This window comes from Epinephelus moara, chromosome 1, assembly GCF_006386435.1.
Source record: "Epinephelus moara isolate mb chromosome 1, YSFRI_EMoa_1.0, whole genome shotgun sequence".
Taxonomy (NCBI): Eukaryota; Metazoa; Chordata; class Actinopteri; order Perciformes; family Serranidae; genus Epinephelus; species Epinephelus moara.
The window spans coordinates 3206052-3213640 of NC_065506.1; the positions used below are offsets into that span (position 1 = coordinate 3206052).

At 43.4% G+C, this 7589-nt stretch overlaps 1 protein-coding gene and 1 long non-coding RNA gene across 2 annotated transcripts in view; both read left to right on the top strand.

The window, feature by feature from the left end:
- efl1 (elongation factor like GTPase 1) overlaps nt 1-7589 on the top strand; it is a 275829-nt gene that overhangs the window by 52603 nt on the left and 215637 nt on the right. The gene's annotated exons all lie outside the window — the stretch shown is intronic.
- Nucleotides 3955-7440, top strand: LOC126388720 (uncharacterized). Its single transcript, XR_007569781.1, has 3 exons — nt 3955-5018; nt 5105-5180; nt 5660-7440. It is a non-coding gene; the product is annotated as an uncharacterized LOC126388720 (long non-coding RNA).

Below are 7589 nucleotides of genomic sequence, written 5' to 3' on the forward strand. Positions count from 1 at the left end.
GGTGATCAGTTGACAGCTCTGCTCCTCTCTTCACCCGAGTGTCCAGAACATATGGTCGCAGGTCAAATGACACGACTACAAAGTCAATCATTGACCTGCGACCTAGGCTGTCCTGGTGCCACGTGCACCGATGGACATCCTTATGCTCGAACATGGTGTTAGTTATGACCAAACTGCAACCCGCACAGAAGTCCAATAACTGCACACCACTCGGGTTCAGATCGGGCAGGCCGTTCCTCCTGCTGTCATTGCCCACGTGAGCGTTGAAGTCCCCCAGCAGAACAATGGAGTCCCCGGTCGGGGCACTGTCCAGCACCCGTCCCAGGGACTCCAAAAAGGGCGGGTACTCTGAACTGCTGTTCGGCGCATAGGCGCAGACAACAGTCAGGACCCGTTCCCCGACCCGAAGGTGCAGGGACGCAACCCTTCCGTCCACTGGGGTGAACCCCAACATACAGGCAGAGAGTCTGGGGGCTATCAGAAAGCCCACCCCGGCCCTCTGCCTCTCAACCGGAGCAACTCCAGCGAAGGAGAGAGTCCAACCCCTCTCAAGGACTTGGGTTCCAGAACCGGAACTATGTGTCAAGGTGAGGCCGACTATATCTAGCCGGTAGCGCTCAACCTCTTCCACAAGCTCCGGCTCCTTCCCCGCCAGAGAGGTGACATTCCATGTCCCAAGAGCCAACTTCCGTAGCCGAGGATCGGACCTCCGAGGCCCCTGCCTTGGTCTGCTGCCCGATCCACACTGCACCGAACCCTTCTGGATCTCTGCTGCCCGATCCACACTGCACCGAACCCTTCTGGATCCCTCTGGGGGTGGTGGGCCTGCAGGGTGACGAGCCCATGTAGCCGGTTCGGGCTGGGCCCGGCCGGACCCCATGGGCGAATGTTATTATTACCTATGTTAAATCACTTGCTAGCTACTTTCATGCCAGGAATAAACCCACTCCTTTCTTTTGCACTGAACTTGTGCTCACTATTGCTTTGCATATATTTTTTTAATCTTTATTGCTACAATATAAAGAGCAGGGTCAGGGAGGAGACAGTGGACCAGAGGCCAGCAAGGATGATCGTGCAGGGTCTTCACAGGTGAGAAGAGATTATAACTGGCTGAGAAAAAATATCTATAGCATAAAAGTGACTGGAAAAGCTATGTCACCACCATTATTCTTAATTCTATTTATAAATTTTGCTTTGCACATTTATTATCTATATTATTACAATAGATAGAAGAGGGACAGGGAGAAACCAGGCAGGTATTTGGCACTTAATTATCTGGCTACTTACCCTGTAGATGCTTGAGGGTCATTCTGTGTCAACTCAACCAGAGTGTGGCAGCTAAAACTATAGATTTTGATAGTATATAATTTTAAAGAACTTAAGTCGGTCCCCTGGTGCTGTACTGTGGCTGTTGGGGTTATGTGGTTCTTTAGCCGCCAAGGAGAGGTGCAATTTAATACGAGAGGATGATAAAACACTCAACAGACTCTGAACAATTTGTCCCCCTAATTTCTGAAATGATGGCTACGCCCCCTGACAGTTTCTATATCTCATGGGCTGGGCTCACTATCCAGTACTGGAAAAGATTCTCTCTGAAATCGTCTCAAAATCTTCGCTGATGGCTCTGAAATGTCTTGTGAAGTCTCAGCTTTTCTTATGTTTCTTAAACTATTCCTCAATTATTGCAGACTGTACAAATTAGCCATTAGTCTACTAACAGTGAAATTACATGAACCACTAACAAATTTAGCATAGTCAAATGAGATTTTACATGGTAACATTTAGCACTTAAGCTTGCGCTAATTAGCCGCGTGCTAGCGGACATTCATATGCTCATTAGCCGCGTGCTAGCGAACATTCACATGCTAATAAGACGCATGCTAGTGGACTTTCAGATGCTAACTTGTTACATGCTAACAATTGACTCAACTCACCAGTGCAATGTTGCAATGTATAGGCTTGGAAACGGTGTCCGGCCTACTGTGCAAACATACAGGCGGCGTTCTCTTCTCCTTTTACCACACTGTAGTTTTACAGTGGTATGAAAAAGTTTAGGCACCCCTCTGAGACTGCATAATAATTTACTCTGTCTTCACAGAAAATGATCACAGTGGCATGCCATTCATTTTCTAATAAAAGCTGAGTACTGGGGTATTTTTCAGGCAAAGATTTTCAGTGTAGCAATATTAAGTTGTATGAAATTAAATCAGATGTGAAAAATAGGCTGTGCAAAAATTTGGGCACCCTTGTTATTTTGTTGACTTGAATACCTGTAACTACTTAGCACTGATTAATGTGAACACAAAATTGGTTTGGTGAGCTCATTAAGTCTTGAACTTCATAGACAGGTGTATCCAATCATGAGAAAAGGTATTTAAGGTGGCCAATTGCAAGTTGTTTTCTCTTTGAATCTCCCCTGAAGAGTGGCAACATGGGGGCCTCAAAACAACTCTCAAATGACCTGAAAACAAAGATTGTTCAACATTATGGTTTAGGGGAAGGCTACAAAAAGCTATCTCAGAGATTTCAGCTGTCAGTTTCCACTGTGAGGAACATAGTGAGGAAATGGAGGACCACAGACACAGTTCTTGTTAAGGCCAGAAGTGGCAGGCCAAGAAAAATATCGGAGAGGCAAAGGCGAAGGATGGTGAGAACGGTCAAAGACAACCCACAGACCACCACCAAAAACCTACAACATCATCTTGCTGCAGATGGTGTCACTGTGCATCGTTCAACAATTCAGCGCACTTTGCACAAGGAGTAGCTGTACGGGAGAGTGATGCGGAAGAAGCCTTTTCTGCACACACGCCACAGAGTCACTTGAGGTATGCAAAAGCACATTTGGACAAGCCAGCTTCATTTTGGAATAAGGTGCTGTGGACTGATGAAACAAAGATTGAGTTATTTGGTCATAACAAGGGGCGTTATGCATGGCGGCGAAAGGACACAGCATTCAAAGAAAAACACTTGCTACCCACAGTAAAATTTGGTGGAGGTTCCATCATGCTGTGGGGCTGTGTGGCCAGTGCCGGTACTGGGAATCTTGTTAAAGTTGAGGGTCACATGGATTCCACTCAATATCAGCAGATTCTTGAGAATAATGTTCAAGAATCAGTCACAAAGTTGAAGTTACGCAGGGGCTGGATATTTCAACAACGACCCAAAACACTGCTCAAAATTTACTCAGGCATTCATGCAGAGGAACAAGTACAATGTTCTGGAATGGCCATCCCAGTCCCCAGACCTGAATATCATTGAAAATCTGTGGGATGATTTGAAGCGGGCTGTCCATGTCAAAATGAATTTGCTGATCCAAACACCCAATGATTTATAAATGAAAATAATGGAAATTGTCAGGGGTGCCCAAACTTTTCATACGACTGTATATTTCACATAAAGCATGAATTAATACTTTTCCAACGTGTCTTGCTCAGTTTCTTACCACGTTCGTAAAATCAATAGGCTCCATGCACGCATCATTTCCGCGTTTGGTGTAAGGGGTGCTATGATATTTCCGGTTGCGGCGTTCTGAATGCGGAAGTGCCGGTATCATGGCGGAGTCTTCTCTAAAGTTCACCCGGTGCCTTTTAGAACTTACGGTTAACGACGTCTGTCGTATTGTCTGAGCATCAGCCACTACACCACACAGTAAACTTGAAAAAAGATTCAAGTTTTACGTTTCTTCCTACCTCTGCAATTTTGAAGGTAAGTAAAGTTAATTCCAGCTAGCCTGAGCTAGGAGTCTAGTACTGTGACTGTTGTGATTTTTAGTCATGATCCGTCTTGCTACAGGTTAATCATGTTACTAGAAATGGCTATTTTTTTAACGTGTTTGTATTTTTGATGAAAATATCAGGCAAAAATAGATCTAACTAGATCACAGTGAGGGCTCACTGCTAGAGATCAATGAAGAAAGCAGAGACGCCACATCAGCTGAGAGTAGGATTAGTTAAAATGACATGTTCACGTTCAGAGTTCTGTTAAGTATCACATTCAAAGTTCGGTTGAACATGTTCAAAGGTTTGTTCAACACAAGTTTTACCCTTTCTATTACTTCACTTGAGCTTTGATAACCACAGGCAAAGATGTTGGTAGCCAAATGCAGTTCCAGAGTAGCTGAGTGGGAATTAACAAGCCATATAGGCTATTTGGTATATAGTAAACAAATGGGAGATGTTTTACCATTCGAGCTATTATCCGAGTCGTACTTTAACTTACCTTTATGGCTCCAAAAGTAGAAAATAGTCCACTTACTTAGCTATTCTTCAAACTGCATGTTCTAACTCAAAGCTGTCCTGTCATCTTTACTTCTTTACTAACATACGGCTCCAACTATTATACCTATTAACTGATATACCTGATGACACTCTTCAAGAAGCAGTTGAAGCAAAACCTGCACTGTTCTGTTGGTGGTGGCCCTGGCCTTTTATGTCGCACTATCTACCTACTGTCCTGTCCTTTGTAGGCCTATTTCATTCATGCAAAACATAGCCGCACTCCTGTGTTTAAACATTTTATCTGGAGTTAAAATGAAGTTCAAGTTGAAAATATGTTCAATTCATAGTTCACAGAAACATGAGCTTGTTCATTGAACTATTGTATTTGAACTTACTAGTTCATGCACAACACTGCACAAGAGTGAGATAGTATAGCCAAGTGGTGCAAGACAGTAGGTGAGTCATGCAGAGCAGCACAAATGTTACATGAGACAGTACACGAGTGGCTTGTACACTAACAACATGACAGGACAGATTTTGCTCTTATTGCCGTTGCTGGAGACCATCTTTTCTAAAGCCATTCATTTTTGCCTCTTTGTATTTCAGATGACATTACATGATTCACAACCAGTTGTGCTGGTAAACAGCTACTGCTCTTGTGTGGCTGGTTGTGGAATCTGCAACCACTTAGTTGCATTGCTTTACCAGACAGCCCATTATTCCGAATGTGGCATGTCTGTCGTCCCTCCTGTTCTTTAATGCACGCAGACGGAGCAGAAGTGGCATAAACCACAAACAATGGTTTGTATCATTTCAGTATTTAATGCTTGATTGCTTGTATCACACTTTAGCAGTCACTTTTCTAACACCACCTTTTAAATAAATAGGGGGTGAGGCCAGGACCCATGGATGCCATGGCTGTCAAAAGCCCAAACCATGTGCTACAACAGCCAGTGGAGTTAGGTATGTAGCATCAAATTTAATATGCAGACTGTGTTGTAGTAATAAATGCTGTTGATTGTCCAATGAGAATGTTATTCCATTATTGCTGTTGCTGGAGACCCTGCTCTCTTCAAAATCCGTTCAATTTTGCCTCTGTGTACTTCAGATGACATTACGTGACTCACAGCCAGTTGTTCTGGTTAAAGGGCAATTTTGGTGTAATTTGACCCATAGCCCTGTTGTTTGAGCTCACCGTGTGCTGTCCATAGGAAGAAGAAACTTTGACACAACATAGACTGAGTTATGGACAGGGAAGTAAAGCTGAGGCTCTGTGCCCCTATAGGTCAGCTTTAGTTACCTGTCCATAACTCTCGTTCTTTTTTCTATGGACAGCCCGCTGTGACCTCAAACAGGGCTATGGGTCAATTTACAATAAAATTGCCCTTTAACAGACTGCAATGTGTTGTAAAAATGTTTTTGACTGCCTTATGTTATTTCAGATCTGCACTTTACAAGGGCTACAGCGGTGAGCTCCCAGACCACTCCACCCTCAACCCTGGACCTGCCTACGCTGGAATGAAGCCAGAATCTCTTCCACTCATCTGCAAAATGAACATCTCAGCTGATAAGCCACTAGTGGACTCCATCTTTGGGAAGGTACAAGCTGGCAGTGTACTGTCCTATCAATACCCACCATCTACATCTAACAGTGTTGTCATGCATGAGGATGCACCCCCATTCCCGAGTGTGCCCCTAGAAGGTTATCATCTAAACTCAACTGAATGTTCATTCATGAACTCAAGCATTTAAAAAAAAAAAAAAAAAAATCTGTCATTTTATTCAATTGTATTGCTATTGTATTCTTTTATTTTTTACATATAAAAGTAAAAAAAAACATTGCATATTGTGATTGTGATTATGGGAAATGCTTAATATCATAAAAAGTATAAATGCTAGAAATGTATAAAAGTATAGCACATGTCCTGAATTAGCTGAACGTTTAAATGTTTGAATGTTGTGTTGAATTTGGGGTTTGGCATCGCAGTTTGGTGCAATCTAAAGTGATTTGAGTGTCAGCGTAGTCCTGAAACACATCTGGCAGGTGAGCTTTCACAGTGTCCTCATCTAGCCAAATACCCACAGCCCTCAATACAGTGTACAGGAAGTTAGCCCAGGTGTTAATAATGCGGCTTACAGTCGACTGATGCATTCTGAATCTGTGGGCCAAATCCTTTTGCATCAGTCCCAATGATAGGTAATTCATAAACAGGAAGAACTCGTCAATGGGTTGAAGAATCTGGAAAAAAAAAAAAAAAAAAAGATTTATTTTATTAATACCTAATTGCAAGAAATACATTGTGACCTGCACAAGTTATTCTGAGTAAAGGATTAATTTGAAAATGATGATATGCTTTGTAAGGACAACAGGAAAACATTTACCGTTGCATTAGCAGTGTGAGGGACCTGATCAGTCTTCGCTACACTTCGTGCTCTTGTAACCTGTACGATCTTTGCTCTACGGCTCTAACACTTCATATCAGACAAAGACAGTGGATATTTTATTTGCTTGGTAAAAAATCTTATGTCCTCATCAGAGGCAGAAAACCATTCCAAACAGGTCTTGCGGCTGATGGTCAACTCCTCGATTTGTTTTCGGAGCCTTGCTATTTCATCCTGTAGCTCCTCGTTTTTCATTCAGGGACAGGTGCAGCGCAGCAGGCGCGGTACTGGCGCAGTAATCATGGTCAGAAGGATACTGAGATGGGGGGGTCATCATCTTCTGGGACGTCAGCCTGCGTCTCTGTTGGGATGGTGTTAGTTGGTCGCTCTGCTCTTTCCCAAACTCCAGGTCGTGGGGTTGGGGGATGGTAGTTGTTCCAATGGAAAAGAACAGGGAGGGCTCCAGGTTGCAGGCATTGTCGTCCAGCCGGAGTGGGAGGCTCGATTAGATCAACAGATCGAAAGTGTCACAAACATACTCGCGAACTATTCGTGACGGTAAAATGATCCCTCTTGATGTTGACAACCCACCGTCTCTGCAAGTGTTTATCTTTTGGAAAGGTGTGAAAGCTCAGGTAGGAATTACACCTTGCTGATGCTGTGCAGAGTGGCACACAGCAGTGGTAGCTTGAACTGCTGTCCTTGCGTTTTTGAAGAGATAGTTTTGTTCGCTTACATGTTATGACATTGACATCCTGACATTTCAGCGGAAATTACATTATGTTCCTGCGTGCATGTAGGCTGTTTCGCTCATCAAGGGTTCAGCCAAGACTGACTCTGCTGCTTTCACTGGGCTAGTGTGACCAATCAGTAGATAGTCAGGCGGTGGCTTAAAGGGAAATTTCGGTTTATTTCAACCCGTCTCCTATCATCCTAAATTTGTTTCAAGTTACTAGTGACATAGAAATAATAGTTAGCATGTTAGCCGTT